This window comes from Salvelinus alpinus, chromosome 31, assembly GCF_045679555.1.
Source record: "Salvelinus alpinus chromosome 31, SLU_Salpinus.1, whole genome shotgun sequence".
Taxonomy (NCBI): Eukaryota; Metazoa; Chordata; class Actinopteri; order Salmoniformes; family Salmonidae; genus Salvelinus; species Salvelinus alpinus.
Genome location: NC_092116.1, coordinates 1598795 through 1621534, shown reverse-complemented (window position 1 = coordinate 1621534; position 22740 = coordinate 1598795). Strand labels below are relative to the sequence as shown.

At 42.0% G+C, this 22740-nt stretch overlaps 1 long non-coding RNA gene across 1 annotated transcript in view; it reads right to left on the bottom strand.

Moving 5' to 3' along the window:
• Positions 1–4920: 4920 nt before the first annotated feature.
• LOC139561133 (uncharacterized) overlaps positions 4921–22740 on the bottom strand; it is a 74454-nt gene continuing 56634 nt past the window's right edge. The window contains exons 4-5 of the long non-coding RNA XR_011672070.1: positions 7630–7673; positions 4921–7519 (exon numbers count right to left, since the gene is read on the bottom strand). This is a non-coding gene — a long non-coding RNA (uncharacterized lncRNA). The remainder of the gene's footprint in view (positions 7520–7629; positions 7674–22740) is intronic.

Here is a 22740-nt window from a genome sequence, read left to right as displayed (position 1 = left end):
TGAGCGTACATTTTCTTTTTATTTGATAAAAATGACGCCGAACAAAACAATAAACACTACAAAAACAAACCGTGAAGCACAAAGGCTATGTGCGCAAAAAAAATGTCAACTTCCCATAAAACACAGGTGGAAAAAAGAGCTACCTAAGTATGGTTCTCAATCAGAGACAACGATAGACAGCTGCCTCTGATTGAGAACCACACCCGGCCAAACACAAAGAAAAAGAAAACATAGAAATAAAGAAACTAGAATGCCCACCCTAGTCACACCCTGGCCTAACCAAAATAGAGAATAAAAACCTCTATGGCCAGGGCGTGACAGTACCCTTCCCAAAGGTGCGGACTCCGGCCGCAAAACCTGACTCTAAAGGGGAGGGTCCGGGTGGGCCTCCTTTACGGCGGCGGCTCTGGTGCGGGACGTAGACCCCCCTCCGCCTCTGGCTCCCCCCACTTTAGTGGCGCCTCTGGTGCGGGGACCCTCGCCGCCAACCCCAGACTGGGAACCCTCGTAGCGGGCCCCGGACTGGGCACCCTCGTTGCGGGCCCCGGACTGGGCACCCTCATTGCGGGCCCCGGACTGGGCACCCTAGTTGCGGGCCCCGGACTGGGCACCCTAGTTGCGGGCCCCGGACTGGGTACCCTCGTTGCGGCCCCCGGACTGGGTACCCTCGTTGCGGCCCCCGGACTGGGCACCCTCGTTGCGGCCCCTGGACTGGGCACCCTCGCTGTAGGCTCCGGACTGGAGGCCGTCGCTGGAGGCTCCGGACTGGAGGCCGTCGCTGGAGGCCCTGGACTGGAGGCCGTCGCTGGAGGCCCCGGACTGGAGGCCGTCGCTGGAGGCCCCGGACTGGAGGCCGTCGCTGGAGGCTCCGGATTGGAGGCCGTCTCTGGAGGCACCGGGCTGGAGACCGTCTCTGGAGGATCCGGGCTGGAGACCGTCTCTGGAGGCTCCGGGCTGGAGGCCGTCTCTGGAGGCTCCGGGCTGGAGGCCGTCTCTGGAGGCTCCGGGCTGGAGGCCGTCTCTGGAGTGGAGAGACACGCAGGAGGCCTGGCTCTGGGAGCAGGCACAGGACTCACCAGGCTGGGGAGACATACAGGAGGCTTCTTCCTTGGCCGATGCACCGGATACACTGGGCCGTGGAGGCACACTGGCGGTCTCGAGCGCAGAGCTGGCACAACCCGTTCTGGCTGGATGCCCACTTCCACCCAGCAAATGCGGGACGCTGGCACCGAGCACACCGGCCTGTGAATGCTCAACCGAGACACAGTGCGCATCACCCCATATCACAGGGCCTGACCAGTCACATGCTCGCCACGGTAAGCACGGGGAGTTGGCTCAGGTCTCCAACCTGACTCAGCCACACTCCCCGTGCGCCCCCTCCAAAAAAATGTTTTGGTGCTGCCTCTCCGGCTTCCTTGCCAGCCGTGTTCCCTCATAACGCTGCCGCTCCGCCTTAGCTGCCTCCAGTTCCTCCCTTGGACGGCGATACTCCCCAGCCTGCCTCCAGAGTCCCTTACCACCCAGGATCTCTTCCCATGTCCAGGAGTCCTCTCTACCATGCTGCTTGGTCCTTTGGTGGTGGGAAGTTCTGTCACGGCTGTTGAAAGATGAGGACCAAGGTGCAGCGTGATGAGCGTACATTTTCTTTTTATTTGATAAAAATGATGCCGAACAAAACAATAAACACTACAAAAAACAAACCGTGAAGCACAAAGGCTATGTGCCCTAAACAAAGTCAACTTCCCACAAAACACATGTGGAAAAAAGAGCTACCTAAGTATGGTTCTCAATCAGAGACAACGATAGACAGCTGCCTCTGATTGAGAACCACACCCGGCCAAACACAAAGAAAAAGAAAACATAGAAATAAAGAAACTAGAATGCCCACCCTAGTCACACCCTGGCCTAACCAAAATAGAGAATAAAAACCTCTATGGCCAGGGCGTGACAATCATGTATTTAAAAAATATATATATTTCACCTTTATTTAACCAGGTAGGCTAGTTGAGAACAAGTTCTCATTTACAACTGCGACCTGGCCAAGATAAAGCATAACAGTGTGAACAGACCACAACACAGAGTTACACATGGAGTAAACAATAAACAAGTCAATAACATAGTAGGGGGAAAAATGAGTCTATATACATTGTGTGCAAAAGGCATGAGGAGGTAGGCAATAAATAGGCCATAGGAGCGAATAATTACAATTTAGCAGATTAACACTGGAGTGATAAATCATCAGATGATAATGTGCAAGTAGAGATACTGGTGTGCAAAAGAGCAGAAAAGTAAATAAATAAAAACAATAAGGGGATGAGGTAGGTAAATTGGGTGATGTTTACAGATGGACTATGTACAGCTGCAGCGATCGGTTAGCTGCTCAGATAGCAGATGTTTAAAGTTGGTGAGGGAAATAAAAGTCTCCAACTTCAGCGATTTTTGCAATTTGTTCGTATTATTCCAGCACAGGTGAAATTTAGATTTTGTCCACTAGATGGCAGCAGTGTATGTGCAAAGTTTTAGACTGATCCAAGGAACCATTGTATTTATGTTAAAAATGTTGTACCAAGACTGCCCAAATGTGCCTAATATGTTTATTAATAACTTTTTATGTTCAAAATCATGCACCATCCTCAAACAATAGCATGGTATTATTTCACTATAATAGCTACTGTAAATTGGACAGTGCAGTTAGATTAACAAGAATTTAAGCTTTCTGCCAATATCAGATATGTCTATGTCCTGGGACATTTTCTTGTTACTTCCATACTCATGCTAATCGCATTAGCCTACGTTAGCTCAACTATGCAGTGGAAGGGACACCGATCACAAATGTGATTTCTACTGACAGTTAAGATGTACAAACTATGGCATAAGGGAACGATGAGTGGATAAGAGGCAATCTGTAATTTAGATTAAGACAATGATCGAGCTAGGATGGACGTAGTCAATATAACTATTTGTTCAGCACTTTTGAAATGTACAGTGGCAGAATTCAGAACATGGGCTGTTCTTACAGTATTATCCCTGTACAACAAGTCAGAACCGTAGGATAAATAAAGGGGGCATATAATCAGACAATGAAAGCTCTTACAACATTTTATGATTACATTTCTCTAAAACAGACTAAAGGCTACATGGCCACCACCAAGTCAGAACAGTAGGCTAAGTTATGAGGGAGAAAGAGACCAAATGATTAGGGTGAGGCACATGGTCTACTAATAGCTTACTACACAACATACACTTGGTATTACTTTCTTAGCTACAGTATACATATCTCCCTGGCATATTACATATTTTACGCAGCAGCATACAATACATTTTTGGACTCACCTTGTTGTGCTGTGGTCCTTCTTGTCGGCAAATTTTGTCATCAAACTTTGTCAACAAAGTCTGGCATTCTCTGGATTTATGGTGCTTTCAAGACAACCTTGGAACTATAGGAAAAAAACAAGGTCGAATCATGACATCAGTGATTCTCAGGTCGGAGCTCTAGAAAGAGGCCATAGTTCTCGATTTGGAATTCCGAGTTGGATGACTGTTGAAAACATATTTTCCCAGTCGGCGCTCCCAGTTGTCTTAAATTCACTGAAGTCTGAGATTTCCCAGTTCCGAGTTTCCAGTTGTTTTGAACGCGGCAGAAGTCATGGTGGATTGACATCATGGCCAATGTTTTCAAACTTTTCTGGCCCATGGTGTTGCATGTGCATTTTTATAATTTTAAGCTTGGAAAAGAGACCCTTAAACCCTGACTTGGACCACACACCAACTCCACTGAATTGCAGGCTAGTGATTGCTTTACAACGCTTGCAGTTAGCATCTGATTCCTTCCAAACCAACTCATTGTTGAATTTGCGATTTCCAACTTGTTGTGTAATGTTTATGTCCAATGGCCGATGAGCACCGATATGTTTAATCTACCATTTATCTTCATATGACAAGGATAGAAAATGATTTGCCAGTAGATTGTCGACTTGATTCATGGACTACTTGTCTAGCTTGCTAGCTAAGATCCTAAAAGTATCATAAAAGACAGAACACTGAGCCAATCACAGTGCAACTAGAGAACATTACCAACCCCATACACTCTGTATTTTCCGCTGGCTACCCCACCACCACAGAGTTGGCTGAAACATCTGCATTTTGGAGCTGCCTTACTCAAGAAAGCAAAAAAAAGAGACCTCGTTTGTATGCGGCTTTATTAACTCAATGATCATTTGTATTGCATTGTAAACTGATATGTGACACGTATTAATGCCAAAATAACATGCAAAACAGGCGGCAACAAAAACAAAAAAGTACGTGTCGCCACTGGCTGTCAGCCATATTTGTTATGGTCATAGTATACTTTTGAATGATTTAACTAAATCTGATTCTCATCTCTGTCTCAAAAGGCTAAGTGAAATGACAGGTGCGACACACACATATGTCAATGGAAACAGTGCAGGCTGTATGTGTGTGCGCGTGTGTGTAGGTGGTGAATTTGATAACGTCTGGTAAGGTCAAGAGCAGTTGATAATTCCAGGTATTACATGTTGGAACAAAACACCTCCTCCCTTCCCCTCTCATCACTCTGGCAGTAATATGAAATGAAGACAAGAGCCTTGGCAGCGAGGGTGGATAGAATATATATTCAAAAATCACTACTACTTTATGAGAAAAGTGAGGAGGAGGAGGGGGCGTGTGGCAGGATATGGTGAGGGAAATCAGAGGTTATTGAATACTGAAAATAGAGCGGGAGAGAGGGGATGGAGTGAGAAAGGTAAGGAAAGACGGAGAGAAAATAAATGTTATTGGAGAGAAGAATTGAAAGATACAAAGTTGTTGGTATAATCAATTTAATGTATTGTACAAACATATCTTTAAAAAAAAACATAATATAGTACTTTACTTATAAACATTGCTCTGCTCATTAAATTCTATAGTATTTTTTATTGGTGTGAACAAATTGTGAGAAAAAAGCTAACTTTCAACATTTTAGTTAATTAAAAGGCAGACAATTCTGATAAGACATGTTTTGATACTTTACAGTCTCCAAAGCAAACATTGACAAAATGGACTGAAAGTAAGAGCTAAGGCAAAAGGCCCTTTCCATGCAATAAAAATTCAACATGAAGTTATATTAAAAGGTCATACAAATAGATTCTTATAAACATTGATATTAAAGCTATTACAGTAAATGAAAGGCGTTCCAGTTTTAACAAAAAGGTCAGACATACTTTTCAAGTCTTCCACTCCCAGTCGCCTTTCCTTCACCTGCAAGGAGAGGAGGCGTTCATAGGGAGTGATTTTAGACTGTTGAGACATTTTTAAATGTCTGAGGCTAGATTTGGCTTTACATTTCTTCTGGAGCTGCATTACGTGTTGTTCAGGTTTGGTCAATGTAGGCCTACTCGTTGAAGATTGTAAAGCTATACTTTAGTTTTGGCAGAGTAAAAAGCAATCCTTTTAAAACCTGTTTGGGATAGGGGGCAGCATTTTCACTTTTGGATGAATTGCGTGCCCAAACTGAACTGCCTCCTACTCTGTCCCAGATGCTAATATATGCATATTAGTAGTATTGGATAGAAAACACTCTGAAGTTTCTAAAACTGTTTGAATGATGTCTGTGAGTATAACAGAACTCATATGGCAGACAAACACCTGAGAAGAAATCCAAACAGGAAGTGAGAAATCGATTTTCAAAACAGTGCCAATTGAAATCCCTGTCAGTTATGGATGTGCATGCACTTCCTAGGGCTTCCACTAAATGTCACCGTCTTTAGATACTGGTTTTAGGATTCTACTATAAAGGAGGGGCTCAGAGCTCTTTTATTGAGTGGTCTGGCAGAGAGCCTCGGGCTCATGATGCGCGGTCACGAGAGAGCATGCTCTCGTTCCAATGCTTTTCTTCAGACAATGAAATTCTCCGGTTGGAACCTTATTGATGATTAATGTTAAAAACATCCTAAATATGGATTGCATACTTCATTTGACTTGTTTCTACGACCTGTAACGGAACTTTTTGAGTTTTTGTCTGGAGGAAGTTCTCGTGCTTCATGAAGATGGATTACTGGGCTGAACATGCTAACAACAATTGGCTAAATCATGGGCTTTATGGAACTTTATGGAACAAATCAGTCATTTATTGTCGAACTGGGATACCTGGGAGTGCCTTCTGATGAATATGATCAAAGGTAAGTTAATATTTATAGTATATTTTTTGTAGCTTCTGTTGACGCCAAAATGGCGGCTATTTCTTTGGCTATTTTGGGTTCTGAGCACCGTTCTCAGATTATTCTTTTTCCGTAAAGTTTTTTTGAAATCTGACACAGCGGTTGCATAGAGGATAGGTTTATCTTTAATTCTGTGAATAACACTTGCATATTTTCAAAATTTTTATTATGAGTATTTCTGCAAATCACCGGATGTTTTGGAATCAAAACATTACTGCACGTAACGCGCCAATGTAAACTGAGATTTTTTAATATAAATATGCACATTATCGAACAAAACATACATGTATTGTGTAACATGATGTCCTATGCGTGTCATCTGATGAAGATCATCAAATGTTAGTGATTTATTTTATCTATATTTCTGCTTTTTGTGACTCCTATCGTTGGCTGAAAAAATGGCTGTGTGTGTTTGTGACTTGGCTCTGACCTAACATAATCATATGTTGTGCTTTCGCTGTAAATCATTTTTGAAATCGGACACCATGGGTAGATTAACAAGATGTTTATCTTTCATTTGCAGTATTGGACTTGTTAATGTGTGAAAGTTACATATTTCAAAATAATATTTTTGAATTTCGCGCGCTCCCTTTTCAGCGGAATGTTGTGGGTGTTCCGCTAGCGGAACCCCTGGGCTAGAAAGGTTAACCACTAGGCTACCTGCCACCCCTCTGAACAGTTGATGTTTAGATGTGTCTATTACTTGAACTCTGTGAAGCATTTATTTGGGCTGCAATTTCACACTAAACCAGCATTGCTACCATAGCGCTATTATTATTTTATTCTAATGAACTTCTAATAACTCTGGGTCTTCCTTGCATTCCAGGTGACTACCGCATATAGCTGGTTGAGAGAATGCCAAGAGTGTGCAAAGCTGTCATCAAGGCAAAGGATGGCTACTTTGAAGAATCTCAAATATAAAACATATTTTGATTTGTTTAACACTTTTTTGGTTACTACATGTTTCCGTATGTGTTATTTAAAGTTTTGGTTTCTTCACTATTGTTCTACAATGCAGAAAATAGTACAAATAAAGAAAGCCTCTTGAATAAGTAGGTGTGTCCAAACTTTTGACTGGCCCTGTAAATAAATAAATAAATAACACAGACCATACCGGCCCCCTTCCCACTACCTTGACCGTGGGGCAGTTTGATGTCAGCCAAGGGGTTAAGAGATGGGCCTCCAGTTTATCTTCAATTGTCTGACCTTTGACGGGGTGGGGCATGGAATGGATAGATCTCTCTAGATCTCTCTCTAAAAAGTGTTGCAAATTATATTTCCTCTTCGGGAAGCTGTGCTCTGCTCTGTAGAGGAAAGGAGTGTTTTATCAAATGAGAGTTTGAAACATGATACTTGAAGAAGCTGAGTTACACAGATAAAAAAAAAAAAAAACTAGAGCCCAATAAAAACTCACCTTGGTGTCTGTCACTTTGCATTGTCTGCCTCATCTTTCTGCTTCTAAAATGAAAAGGGGAGAAATCGCACTTGAGTAAAAGGGACTTAGAGTTACAATAAATGCCCTAAATAGAGACAACAGACCCTATACAAATAGAGACACATGCCTGGGAGTTTGGACTATGACACTATGAGACCCTATTGAATCAAAACATTTACATGAACTCAGGTGATAGAGTTGAATTGAATAGAACAAGAAGGCCCACACACTGTTAAAGCTCCCAATGAACCGCTTTATAGGCAACGTTTCGATACGAAACGGATCTTCGTCAGGTCAAACACACTGAGTGTTCACATCCCAAAATATACATGTAATGGTTCCAGAAAACTGAATTGTGGGAGAGGCAGAGATGCAGCGAGAATCATGACAACATAAATACACCTAAAAATCAACCCATGTTGAAAGTATTCGACCTATAAAATCCCAATCCAACCCCTATTGACAGTTCACATCAACACTCCCCTCCATATGTATTTGAATAGTGAAGTGACATTTTTTTTATTGTCTCTATGCTCCAGCATTTTAGATTTGTGAATGTTTCATATTAGGCAACAATACATAATCTCAGTTTTTATTTGAGGGTATTTTTATTCATATATTTTAGAAATGAAAGTGCTTATGCATCTAGTCCCCCCATTTGAAGAAGTCATACATATTTGGACAAATTCACTTATTGTGTATTGAAGTAGTCAAAAGTTTAGTATATTCCTAGCACGCAATGACTACATCAAGCTTATGACTCTACAAACTTGTTAGATGCATTTGCGGTTTGCTTTGGTTGTGTTTTGGATTATGTTTTGCCCAATAGGAACTGAAATGGTGAATAATGCCTTGTGCCGTTTTGGAGTCACGTTTTTTTAAAGTAAGAACATGAGATGTGTCTGAACACTTCTACATTCATTTGGATGCTACCATTATTATGGATAATTATGAATGAATCGTGAATAATGATGAGTGAAAAGGTTACAGAGGCACAAAGATCATAATATCAGATATGTCTATGTCCTGGGAAATGTTCTTGTTACTTACAACCTCATACTAATCGCATTAGCCTATGTTAGCTCAACCGTCCCGTGGAAGCGACACCAATCCTGAAGAAGTTTAAAGGTCCAATGCAGCTGTTTTTATCTCAATATCAAATCATTTCTGGGTAACAATGAAGTACCTTACTGTGATTGTTTTCAATTAAAATGGTAAAAAAAATCAACAAAAATAGCTTCTTCGCAAAGAGTAATTTCTCAAGCAAGAATTGTTCTAAGACTGTCTGGGAGTGGTCTGAGTGGGGAGTGAAAACTAGCTTATTGGCAGAAAAGTTTGGAACTCTTTCTTATTGGTCTATTAACATTGGTCTACTACACCAGGCAGGTCAAAACTCCATCCCACCAAAACAAGCTGACATTTCAGGCAGTCTTTTCAAACAGCTCTTACACTAAAAGGACTTATCATTTTCAAAATGTCACAGTATTATTCCAACCTCATACCCGTGGAAATGTATATAAAAACAGGTAAATAACATTTTTGACTGCACTGGGCCTTTAACATCAACATAACAAACGGTCCTCACATGTCATTAAACCATACCCTAACATTGTTACTACTGCCAGAGTAGATCAATAGTGACATTAGTGTGATGCTATTTAAGATGTATTCCTGCCTGGCCCGGGGGCTATGTTATTATTCTCACTGAGGGTCCCATAATATAACTTCACACTCCCTGGCACTGGATAGATTTAATTAAATCACGTAATGAATATTCCCTCCCAGGTTAGCGCGACCCCAGACGTATGCTTCCATTCATCTGGATGAGCAAATTAAAAACAGAGGCCACTCTGCATTCAAATGAGCTACTCTACAGGAAGGGAGAAGTGGAGGATGGGATGATACACACTCATTCAATTGAACTGGGCAGTCTATCTCAGTGAGAGAAAAAAATCACGTACATCCACACACATACAGTGGGGAGAACAAGTATTTGAGACACTGCCGATTTTTCAGGTTTTTCTACTTACAAAGCATGTAGAGGTCTGTAATTTTTATCATAGGTACACTTCAACTGTGAGAGACGGAATCTAAAACGAAAATCCAGATAATCACATTGTATGATTTTTAAGTAATTCATTTGCATTTTATTGCATGACATAATTAAATATCATACTTAAATATCATACAATGTGATATTCTGGATTTCCGAATATCCGAGAATATCAAATTCTCCCCACTGTATCTATATACTGACACAATCACCACCACCATCTTTCCTGTCTCTCAGACACTCTCGCTCTCACTCCTCGCCTCGCTCTCCTTCCCCCTCTGGCTCTCCTACCTCCCCACAGCCAGCACTGTGACCTCTCCTTGGCTCCTCCTGTCTGCTATCCCCCCCTCATCAAGGGCCACTTCTTGTGGTTGCAGCGGTTGCATATGTTCTTGTGACCCTCAATGCCTCCGATGGTGTGCAGGTGGTTGCAGGTGTGTTTGGCCACCCCCGGCAGGGACCAAAAAGGAAGGCACTCCAGCACACTGGTGATATACGCTCGGCAGACAATCTCACAACAACTAAAGGTTTATTGTAAACCAGAAGACAAGAATCTGACCTTAGTAGAAGACACTATAGTACTCATGATCATGAACCTTGGTCCTGGAGAGCTACATGAAATGCAGGCTTTTGTTCCAGCCCATCACTAACACACCAGATTCCACTAATCCAAATCAGTTTATTTGTGGGAATTATGGGATTCAGTGCTGGACTGGAACAAAAACCCTGCACACGCTGTGGCTCTCTCCAGGACCGGAGATAACAACCCCTTCTCTAGTAATTGGACAGAGTATCTCTGCTGTACTATTTCAAGCCGGCTGCACTCTCTTGATTCAATTATTAAAGTCTTTATTATTCAGGTTTGTCCTGGGGAGACCTTAAAGTGGAGGAGTGTGCAATATGTGGTGATACTGTGCTGTTGAGTTTGAGAAGAGATGCAAGACACATTTTCCAAAAGGGACACAATAAATAAATTATTAATACAGTGTGTGTGTGTGTGTGTGTGTGTGTGTGTGTGTGTGTGTGTGTGTGTGTGTGTGTGTGTGTGTGTGTGTGTGTGTGTGTGTGTGTGTGTGTGTGTGTGTGTGTGTGTGTGTGTGTGTGTGTGTGTGTGTGTGTGTGTGTGTACAATGTGAAGGAGTGTGTGAGAGTGCACGTGTCAGCGGGTGGTGAAGACAGCCCAGTACATCACTGTGATCGTGATCAAACCCATCTAGGACTACTATCTACTCATAACGGTTCCTGAGGAAGGCATGCAGCATCATCAAGGACCCCACACAACCCAGCTACGAGCTGCTCTCCTGTACCATCAGGCAGACGGTATCGGCGCATGAGGTCTGATATCAACAGGCTCCGAGACAGACAGTTTCTATCTAAAAGGCGTCAGACTGCCAAACACTTGAACTGGACTGACCACCTGCTCTGATTCTCTGCACGTTAGCACACATCTCACTAACTTATGCACACACCCACACAGACATATACATACACACCACCATCATCAGACTCTTCTTATACTGCTAAATATATACACTTGCCCCCCTTCCAGGTCAACCTAGAATTCTTGGGGGTCTACCAGCCAACTCAGTTTTTTTACCAGCCAAATATATATTTTTCCCGCTAAAATGATATCAACAGAAAAACACAAATGTCTGAGCAGGCTTTGTGGGATATTGTTTCATTTCATTTTTTTGTGACATGAGTCTTTTAAAACAGGTAGGGACTACAGCCTGGGACAGGGACAGGCTGAAGATAACAGTGAAGATGCCCGCCAGCTGGTCAGCACACACTGAGGATGCGGCCAGGGATGACATCTGGGCCGGCAGCTTTGTGATCATTCCCTTCTTTGCTAGTTTTCCTCGCGTCAGCCTCAGAGAGCAAAAGCACCTGGTCATCCGGAGAAGCGAGAGTCTTCCTGGATGGCTCGGTATTGTCTGCCCTGAAGCGAGCATAGAATGTGTTAAGCTGGTCTGGGATGGAGGCTTCTGTGTGCACTATTGTCTTTTTGTGTCCCTAATGGTCATGTGCCGTGGATGTTTGTATATGCGGGAATCAGAGCACCATGCTTTTTTTGGTGTCCATTACCCTGCAAGATTCCCCTAGTTCCATAAATTACACCCCTGTCTCCCCTCCTGAGCTGGCCTCTCCCACCCCTGAGTGTTATACTGGCAGCCTGCCCACCATGACAGAGAGGGGGATAGAGAAGGAGCACACAAGGGGGAAGAGAGAGGGAGGGAGGGAGAGGGAGGGAGAGAGCAGTGCGGAAGACCCAATGCCGTGCCCATACCTAATTCTGCCTCACCGTTGCCACGCCAAGATTTATTCATCCCCACCGTCACTTAAAAATAACTTCACTCAACCTTTTTCCTCCTCCTCTCTCTTTCCCCATTCATCCCTCCTTGTACACGATTCAAGGTCGTGAGTGCCTTGGATCTTCAGATGAATGAACCAGGGGAGAGTGAAGACGTCTCCTCTTTGACGTGCGCGTGTGTGTGCATGCATGTGTGTGTATATTCTTTGATGGATGAGGCCCTGTCTAACTGTAAAGTAGGACCCCATTCACCATTAACAGCAACAAAGATAATTTTTTGAAACTGTCAGAGATGCAGGGAGCATCATGTCACTATTATGAAGCAGGTTGCTTTCCATTTAATCATCAACCTAGCCTAAGCTGGTTACTAAGAGAATGGTGGTATAATGTATTCATACTTTCCTTTTCAGTTTCTATGAAACGACTGTTCACTTTGGTGTGTATTGAGTCCATAATCAGAATGACAATATAATGTTTTAATCATATTAACATTGTGAGTCGTAAAGGTCCTGGGTGTTCTGGCTTCAATCCAAATGTATCTAACAAGATAAAGAATGGCTGAGAGACCTATTGCATTAAATTCCGCATTCACATCACTGAACCAAAAGACACCTCTTGAGATCAGGGGCCATTGTAAAGAGAGACAACATTGCCATCTTGTGGCTAGGAAAGTAATCATACCCAACTGTATATTCTATATATTTATTATTTATTTCCCCTTATTTAACCAGGTAGGCCAGTTGAGAACAAGTTCTCATTTACAACTGCGACCTGGCCAAGATAAGCAAAGCAGTGTGACAAAAACAACAGCGCAGATTTACACATAAACAAACGTACAGTCAATAACACAATAGAAAAATCTATGTACAGTGTGTGCAAATGTAGAAGAGTAGGGAGGTAAGGCAATAAATAGGCCATAGAGGCAAAATAATTACAATTTAGCATTAACACTGGAGTGATAGATGTGCAGATGATGATGTACAACTAAAGATACTGGGGTGCAAAAGAGCAAGAGGGTAGGTAATAATATGGGTCGAGGTAGTTGGGTGTGATATTTACAGTTGTATACAGGTACAGTGATCGGTAAGCTGCTCTGACAGCAGATGCTTAAGGGAGATATAAGACCAAAGACAGTGTTGGCTTTGGGGATGACCAGTGAAATATACCTGCTGGAGTGCGTGCTACGGATGAGTGTTGCTATGGTGACCAGTGAGCTGAGATAAGGCGGGGCTTTACCTAGAAAATACTTATAGATGACCTGGAGCCAATGGGTTTGGTGACGAATTTGTAGTGAGGGCCAGCCAACGAGAGCATACAGGTAGCAGTGGTGGGAAGTATATGGGGCTTTGGTGACAAAACGGATGGCACTGTAATAGACTACATCCAGTTTGCTGAGTAGAGTGTTGGAGGCTATTTTGTAAATGACATCGCCGAAGTCAAGGATCGGTAGGGTAGTCAGTTTTACAAGGGCATGTTTGGCAGCATAAGTGAATGAGGCTTTGTTGCGAAATAGGAAGCCGATTCTAGATTTTATTTTGTATTGGAGATGTTAATGCGAGTCTGGGAGGAGAGTTTACAGTCTAACCAGACACCTAGGTATTTGTAGTTGTCCACATATTCTAAGTCAGAACCGTCCAGAGTAGTGATGCTAGTCGGGCGGGAGGATGCGGGCAGCAATCAGTTGAAGAGCATGCACTTAGTTTTACTAGCATTTAAAAGCAGTTGGAGGCCACGGAAGGAGTGTTATATGGCGTTGAAGCTCGTTTGGAGGTTTGTTAGCACAGTGTCCCAAGAAGAGCCAGATGTATACAGAATGGTGTCGTCTGCGTAGAGGTAGATCAGAGAATCACCAGCAGCAAGAGCGAAATCATTGATATATACAGAGAAAAGAGTCTGCCCGAGAATTTAACCCTGTGGCAGCACCATAGAGACTGCCAGAGGTTCGGACAACAGGCCCTCCGATTTGAAACACTGAACTCTATCAGAGAAGTAGTTGGTGAACCAGGCGAGGCAGTCATTTGAGAATGTAAGGCTATTGAGTTTGCCGATAAGACAAAAACTATGAAATACACATATAAATAGCTATTCATGCTTATTTTTCCCCATTAAAAACACTCTTACATATCTGTCTAGGTTGGAACTGTTGCAGTTAAAATACAATAAATAATTTTCATTCTGAACTGAAAAAAAACGGATTGATCACATCACACAGATGTAGAACAGAAAACACACACACAGGCTCAGTTTTGATAGTGCAACCCTAAGTAACAGTACAGATGAAAAATTCAGGCCTACTGTACATCTTACTGTAGAAAGTATTGTTGTCTAAATTGGAACTGTTGCTGTTAAAATATAATAAATATGTGTTTATTCTGAACTGGAATAAGGTCAGGACGTGAACTGGTCAGAACGTGTCGTTATATTGATGTGTTTGTTTGAAACTCATTACTAAGCACTTCCCCGCACAAAACACATTGTGGATGCTCCTCGTTATTTCTCAAAGTTTGTATGAAACCAAGAGAGAGAAACTCGCTGTGTAACGCTCGTCTTCGGGTGAAAGAGAGGAGGACCAAGGCGCAGCGTGGTAAGTGTTCATGATGATGAATTTTAATGCTAATCCAACAAACAGAACACTACAAAATACAAAACAACAAACGAAGTGAGCAAACGAACGAAACAGTACCGTGTGGCAAACAAACACTGACACGGCAACAAACACCCACAACTCAAAAGTGAAACCCAGCCTACCTAAATATGATTCTCAATCAGGGACAACGATTGACAGCTGCCACTGATTGAGAATCATACCAGGCCGAACTCAAAACCCCAACATAGAAAAACACACATAGACTACCCACTCAGCTCACGTCCTGACCAACACTAAAACAAAGAAAACACAAAAGAACTATGGTCAGAACGTGACACACTGCTGTATTTGCGTTTCATGACGACTGAGCTAAATCAGAACCTGTGGCTAGTTTGAGTCCATTTGATGACAGTGGTTTGATGACAGTGGTGAGTGATGGCGAGTGCGAATGACAAATGAGCAGAGACCGCTGCTAAGCACAGAGCGCACTGAAACAGTCAGCGTAGCTGTACTTTGCCAAATCAATTCCATAATTATACATTTATTCTGACACGTTGCGACCCACCATTAACAGACCCATACTTTAAGAAAGGCTGCTCTAGTCAGTTAAAATAAGCCGATTGCCCCACTAACTATGACTGTACACTACAGTATTTTTATTACATTTTTAAACCCTACCTTTATTTCACTAGGCAAGTCAGTTAAGAACAACTTTTTATTTACAATGACTGCCTACCCCGACGACGCTGGGCCAATCGTGCACCGCCCTATGATACTCCCAATCACGGCCAGATGTGATACAGCCTGGACTCGAACCAGGGACTGTAGTGATACCACTTGCACTGAGATGCAGTGCCTTAAACCACTGCACCACTCGAGAGCCCGTGAAATCCTACCATCTTATTATCGCTTATCATTTCATGCCTGGCCAGGGGGCATTTCAACACGCTATAAGCGCCCGTATTATCTGAATGGAAGGGTGGAGAGTATTAATCAGTATTAGGTCCCTACAGTTGTGCAGTATATGTATAGCATGCCACTTAAGCGGGTCAAGGCTTTGAGTTAAAGACGTCATATATCGTCAGGCAATCTGGCTCTATTAAGTCTCTGACTCACAGAATGTCACCCAATGAGAGTGAATCAATGGCACTTACTGGTGCTGTCAATACATTTACTGGGCTTGTTGACTCACTGTAGACCTATATTACCAAGTCATCAGAGCAGGAAGCCGTATCGTAACTTTGTGATAACATTGTATACAATAGGATGAGGATGGGAAATCTCCCCTATTGTATAACCTAGTGACAACATTGTCATACAATGGGATGAGGATGGGAAATCCACCCATCGTAAGAAGCTACTCTACTTACAATATATTTGAACTTCTACCGCTACACTCATCATTGAGGTACACTCAATGATGAGTGTACCTTGTGTCATGACGTTGCCCTCTTTGGGTACAGCGAGCACCATCCCCCTCTCTCTGCCTCCTACAACCAGGCTGCTGTGGTTGGGTCGGGAGCACCCCCCACCCGTGCCCATACAATAGGGGGTGCCCCTGGTCATTTTGGACGTTTTTCAAAAAATCATTAAAAAACAACAGCACCCCACTTCTCCCTCATCATACATGACAAATAGACCATTTAGGTTGATTTATGGCTTAACATAGTGCTATATATCATTTGGGCAGTATAAATGCCATTTGGAAATGGTTCACTGACTTTTGGGTTTGTAAACCGACTTGCTATGATCGTACATGGCAAATGGACATAACATCCTGATTTGGCACTTTCAATACTTTCATATTGCATGTGAACATTTCTTATGGCATTTGGCAATGGTTCACTGACTTTTGACTTTTGACTTCCTATGAAATCATATTGCAAATCGACAAAACCTATGCCTTATGGACAATTTAAAAAATGTACAAAAGTATGTTCATACAGTTCTTATACATGTGTAATTGACAAAAAAAATCGAAATAATTTCGAAAAACGGTCCAGAAAGCACTTTTTTAAAGGGGTGATAAGTTTTCGATTCTTTTTTCAAATTTTCTAAATTTTACTCTTGGGTCTTGACTTGTGTTACATTTGCAATAAGAAAATGTATGGTGTAGCGCGCTCGCCATCTATTGGAATTTTGCTATGTGACACTTGGCATTTGCCATATGGCATTTGCAATCAGTTTTGAATAAAACAACGTCCATTTGAGTGGTATTGTACATCGTGTATATGCTTCGTACGGTGCAAATAAGATCCCATTTATTTTTGTCCATTTCAGGGGGGTGTTCCCTTACATTCATTAAAGGCAAGAGGTGTGTCTAAATCGGCAGTAGGCCTTTTTACACCGTTTGGTCATCATACACTTTCCCTCAACTTGTTGAACTCTCAGTAAATCGCCACAAGAAAAACCCCAGAACAACTCTCACCGCCACCGGATGTCAAACAAGATCACACACATCACATATTGTAGTTCCAGACTGGTGTGTGAAAGACAATGTGGTGGGAGAGAGAATCGTCTCAGTGGTTTGATATATCAGTGTGAACTGTTAAGTGACATTTTGATGGTGGGATTCAGATCTACTTCCTTGTCAACATCACCAGTTCTCAGGAGGTGAGTATATACAGTACCGTTCAAAGGTTTGGGGTCACTTAGAAATGTCCTTGTTTTTGAAAGAGAAGCACATTTGTTGTCCATTAAAATGACATCAAATTGATCAGAAATACAGTGTAGACATTGTTAATGTTGTAAATGACGCTTGTAGCTGGAAACGTCTGATTTTGAATGGAATATCTACATAAGCATACAGAGGCCCATTATCAGCAACCATCACTCCTGTGTTTCAATGGCACGTTGTGTCAGCTAATCCAGGTTTATGATTTTAAAAGGCTAATTTATCATTAGAAAACCCTTTTGCGATTATGTTAGCACAGCTGAAAACTGTGGTGCTGATTAAATAAGCAATAAAACTGTCCTTTTTAGACCAGTTGAGTATCTGGAGCATCAGCATTTGTGGGTTTGATGACAGGTTCAAAATGTCCAGAAACAAAGCACTTTCTTCTGAAACTCGTCAGTCTATTCTTGTTCTGAGAAATGAAGGCTATTCCATGCGAGAAATTGCCAAGAAACTGAAGATCTCGTACAACGCTGTGTACTACTCCATTCACAGAACAGAGCCAACTGGCTCTAACCAGAATAGAGGAGTGGAGTGGGAGGCCCCGGTGCACAACTGAGCAAGAGAACAAGTACATTAGAGTGTCTAGTTTGAGAAACAGACGCCTCACAAGTCCTCAACTGGCAGCTTCATTAAATAGTATACGCAAAACACCCGTCTCAACGTCAACAGTGAATAGGCGACTCCGGGATGCTGGCCTTCTAGGCAGAGTTGCAAAGAAAAAGCCATATCTTAGACTGGCCAATAAAAAGAAAAGATTAAGATGGGCAAAATAACACTGGACTGAGGAACTCTGCCTAGAAAGCCAGCAGGAGTGGTAAACACTGTTGAAGTGTATAATTGTAATACATACATGCAGACACAGCATCATTCAAAGAATGGAGTTTGATACACCTGGTACTGGATATGACTGAAAAAGAATGTCTCACAGAGATTCATACCTGAACCGCGCCTTAATTTGCCAAGGACGAGTACATGATCAGTGAATATATTCAATGTACAGGCTACAATGTGGGGATCTCATGCGTGGTAATAACACCAGTACATGTATATAGGACTTGCATCCTTGGAACAATAAAGTTATTATATTCTACTCTATCCATAGGCTTCATTAATGCCATTCAGACTTGAATTCGATACAACAACTATGATAGCTGAGGTTCATAGATAGGTTCTGAAATAATATTCATACCAAAAGTTTAAGGGTACATACACAGATCGGCTACATACTGTAGCTAGCTACACATCCAATAGGCATACAGTTATTTTTATCCTCCACTACACAATAAGCAATTAAATATTTAGCTAGCTATGTTACTTCAGCTGCATTGCATGGCAATTATAAACAAAGCAAGCTTACACAATTGTACATTCAATTTGCAGTAAATGCTTTAGCTAGCTAGATTCTTTACATCCACTGTTTCACAAAACTCAGGAGTCCCTAAAACATTAAAAAACACGAATTACAATTTCATACTCCTGTCATAACACTAGGTGGCTAATGTTAGCTAGTCAGCTAACTTGCTAAATAGTGATTTTCGTAAATTAACTTTATGACAAAATATTATTTTATTTTTTACAAATAACTTTACACCGAGTGTACAAAACATTAAGAACACCTGCTCTCAAGTGAATCCAGGGGAAAGCTATGATCCCTTATTGATGTCACTTAATCCACTTCAATCAGTGTAGATGATTGCGAGGAAACGTGAGTCGGTCGACTATGTTAACTTACATTTGTGTCATGACGTGGCCCTTTCTGGGTGTAGATCATGGCTCCCCCCCACCCCTCTCTCATTCTCTCTCCTAAACCCAGGTTTTGTTATCCTTTTGTCAATAGGGGGTGCTGTTAGCACTTTTATTTTTTTGACATTGCCAAATTAAACTGCCTAGTAGTCAATTCTTGCTCGTACAATATGCATATTATTGTTATTATTGGATAGAAAACACTCTCTAGTTTCTATAACCGTTGGAATTATGTCTCTGAGTGGAACAGAACTCTATCTACAGCACTTTTCCTGACAGGGAGTGAGATTTCAGAAATCTTGGCCTCTGGTCCCAGGTCAGTTTTAATGTCCCTGTGAATGCTATGAGGATACAAACACTGCCTACACCTTCCTCTAGATGTCAGTAAGTGGTGACAATTTGAATGGAGTCGATTGCGCAATCAGGGCCCGTATAAAACACAAAAGACCGGAAGTAGCTTTCTTTTGGATCCTGCGCTGGACGCATGAAGGGCGTCGGACCGACCCCTTTCCAAGCCTTGGTTTAGCCAGTAATATATCGCCGGTCATGTTTTTACTTGTTATAGGTGTTAAAAACATCATAAGGTAGTTAATTTAAACCGTTTTATAGCAATTTATATCCGTTTAGTGCAATTTTGAGGCATTTATTTGTGACGCCCTTCCATGAGCTGGGCACGTTTCCTGTACATACCGAACGTTATTGGCCATTTCGACGGGACAAGAGGACATCTTTCGACCAAAAGACGATTAGACCGGAGAAAGGATACATTGCCCAAGATTCTGATGGAAGAACAGCTCACAGTAAGAACTATTTATGATGATAAATCGCTGTTCTGTTGAAAAATTTTAAACGCATATATCGCCATTTTGTTATGTGTAGCTTCGCTTTGGCGGACCCGGTATTGCACAGTAAGGATAATTTTAGAAATGTAAGTCAGCGATTGCATTAAGAACTAATTTGTCTTTCGATTCCTGTCAACCCTGTATTTTTTAGTCAAGTTTATAATTAGCTATCGATTAGACTAGATCACTCTCAAAGATAGCGCCCGACATTTTCAGGCCAGTTTTGCTACTATTCTCATTGTATAACCACGGTTTTTTATGGCTAAATATGCACATTTTTGAACAAACTCTATATGTATGTTGTAATATGATGTTACAGGAGTGTCATCGGAAGAATTCTGAGAAGGTTAGTGAAAAAATTAATATATTTTGGTGATCATAACGTTATCGCTCCCGTTGCCTTGAATTCATGCTGGGGTAACGTTTGCACATGTGGTATGCTAATATAACGATTTATTGTGTTTTCGCTGTAGAACGCTTAGAAAATCTGAAATATTGTCTGAATTCACAAGATCTGTGTCTTTCCATTGCTATGCTTTGTCTATTTTTATGAAATGTTTTATGATGAGTAAATTGGTAATACACGTTGCTCTCTGTATTTATTCTAGTCGAGTTGTGATGGTGGGTGCAATTGTAAACTATGATTTCTACCTGAAATATGCACATTTTTCTAACAAAAACTATCCTATACAATAAATATGTTATCAGACTGTCATCTGATGAGGTTTTTTCTTGGTTAGTGGCTATCAATATCTTTATTTGGCCGAATTGGTGATAGCTACTGGTGGAGAGAAAAAATGGTGGACAAAGAAAAATGGTGTCTTTTGCTAACGTGGTTAGCTAATAGATTTACATATTGTGTCTTCCCTGTAAAACATTTTAAAAATCAGAAATGATTGCTGGATTCACAAGAAGTGGATCTTTCATCTGGTATCTTGGACTTGTGATTGAATGATATTTAGATGCTACTATTTACTTGTGACGCTATGCTAGCTATGCTATTCAGCTTTTTTACTGGTGGGGGGGTGGGGGGTGCTCCCGGATCCGGGTTTCTGACGCGGTAGAAGTTATCTTAGGTCATAAATTCCTGGCAGAGACTCTCTTCCCCTGGTCATGCAGAAAGAGAGGGAGAGAGCACGGAGAGAGCACAGAGAGAGAACATGTTTCAAGCAGACCTACCATATTCCTGTGCCCAAGAATGCTAAGGTAACCTGTCTAAATGACTATTGCTCTCATCAACACCATCATCACAGACACCCTGGACCCACTCCAATTCGCATACCGCCTCAACAGATCCACCGATCTCTATTGCACTCCTCACTGTCCTGTCCCATCTGGACAAGAGGAACACCTATGTGAGAATGCTGTTCATTGACTATAGCTCAGCATTCAACACCATAGTGCCCTCCAAAGTCATCACTAATCTCAGGACCCTGTGACTGAACACCTCCCTCTGCAACTGGATCCTGGACTTGCTGATGGGCCGCCCCCAGGTGGTGAGGGTAGGTAACAACACATCCGCCATGCTGACAATCAACATAGGGCCCCTCGGGGGTTTTATTTGAATTGTATTTCATCTTTATTTAACCAGGTAAGCTAGTTGAGAACAAGTTCTCATTTACAACTGCGACCTGGCCAAGATAAAGCAAAGCAGTGTGACACAAACAACAACACATAGTTACACATGGAATAAACAAAACATACAGTCAATAAAACGATATAAAAATTTAAAAAATGAAAAAGGTTAAGCCAATTTGGGTGCATGCTTAGTACCCTCCTTTACTCCATTTACCCATGAATGCGTGGCCGCGAATAACTCCAACACCTTCATTGAGTTTGCATTAAGTTTGGCCTGATGACCGACGACGATGAGAGCCTATATGGAGGAAGTCAGTGACCTGGCAGTGTGGTGCCAAGCACACCCCAATCTACATCGACGGGCTGGAGTGGAACAGGTCGTGAGTTTCAAGTTCCTCTGTGTCCGCATCACGAAGGAAGTATCATAGTCCAGTACATCACTGGGGCCGAGCTCCCTGCCATCCAGGACCTCTATACCAGGCGGTGTCAGAGGAAGGTCCTAAAATATGTCAAATACTCCAACCACCCAAGTCATAGACCGTTCTCTCTGATACCGCAAGGCAAGTGGTACCGATGCACAAAGTCTCGAACCAACAGCACTCTGAACAGCTTCTACCCTCAAGTCATAAGACCACAAAATAGTTGGTTGAATAGTTAACCAATAACTACACGGACTATCTGCATTTGGACTCATCACATACACTGCTGCTGCTACTCTTTATTATATATGCTGTTGTGTAGTCACTTTATCCCAAGTGACTACACTTTATCCCATACGTACATATGTACCTTAATTACCTTGTACACCTGCACATCGACTCTGTATTGGTACCCCGTGTATATAGCCAAGTTATCGTTACTCATTAGGTATTTATTGCTGAATTCATTATTTTTCTTATATTTCTCTTTTCTCTCTGCATTGTTGGGAAGGGCCCGTAAGCATTTCACTGTTAAAACCTGTTGTTTTTGAAGCATGCAACAAAAAACATTTGATTTTACTTTCCTGTGGATACCTCATCTCCACCTCCTACCATTCCATTCCATTACACATAAGCACATGCGTGAAAGTAAGTGGTAACATCCAGTACGGAGTACTGGCAAAACAAATATTGGGGATACGCCGTACCGGTAAAACATAAGCCTGTCACAATAATTGAAACAGATTCCAAGAAACCTGTAGGCTATTACACTATTTAATATTAGTACTTAACAGTCGCATGAAAAATTTGGCAATAGACATAAACTTGTGGAATATGCTCCAAAATGCAGTGTGGTTCAATGATAACTGACATTTTGCCA